Genomic DNA, 1,102 nt, shown 5'->3' on the forward strand with positions numbered 1-1,102 from the left:
AAATGATTACCTGTTTCCTAAAGAAAAAAAAAGCATCTGGACACCTTCCCTGTGCCCCTTTTTTTGGCAAAAGGTTGCAGGCTTGCCTTCCAGTTAAAACGCCTATCTGGATAGATAAATCTCGTTTTGAAAATGCCCAATAATTCGAAAACGCCCCCTTTTTTCAGCAGAGACCTGGGGGTCTCACTGACTTCTCACTGACTCATGCTGCGCTTCAGGAAGTATCCGGCTTAACTTTCAATTTCCCGGAGATGAAAGTAAAGGTTTTCTATTGGCAATGTATAAACAGTTGTTGAAGCCCTAAGACTGGCAAGAGCAGATTCCAAATATTCAATAACATTTCTCTTGCTGGATCTGTCCACTGCTTTTGACAAGGTTAACCACCAGATCCTCCTGTCAACCACTTCTCTTCTCTGTCTACATGGCAACACTAGGTTCTGTCATTCAGAAACATGGCTTTTCATATCACTGCTATTCTGATGACACACAACTCTAACTCTTATTCCATCCTGATGATCCGAAGATAGCTGCTCGCATCTCAGCTTGTCTAACAGATATTTCTTGCTGAACAAAGGGCCATCACCTTCAAGACAGAACTGATTGTGGTTTCAACAAACCCATCACTTCATCACAATTTCACCATCCAGCTGTGGGAACTACGTCCAATTTTAACCTAAGTATGTTCTTAATATAAAATATTGGGAAATACTTAGAAACTTACAGGTGATAGATATATCTACAGCGTGTTTCTTTGTTGAGAATGTCTTGTTTCACGCTGCACTCATAAAATCTAAGGAAGTATGCCTTGTATTTTGAAAGGATTCACTTCTTTAGAGGTAAGGCAAACATCAAAGACAATACAGGAAATTACCTAGATAACTGTCATCAATTATAACATATTGTCACCATGTAAGACACTTTGACACACTAGGAAAAACAGAGACAGAAACTCCTTATTATGAACTGATAGCATCATGTTAATGCTCATACAGTGTATAACACTTGAATCTCATGTGATGTAATGAGCAACTGACAGCAACGGACCCTAAATTATTTGTCCTGGGCATTTTAAACCTTAGTAATGACACTGATAGCACTCATT

Source organism: Barbus barbus (genome assembly GCF_936440315.1).
Source record: "Barbus barbus genome assembly, chromosome: 4".
NCBI lineage: Eukaryota > Metazoa > Chordata > Actinopteri > Cypriniformes > Cyprinidae > Barbus > Barbus barbus.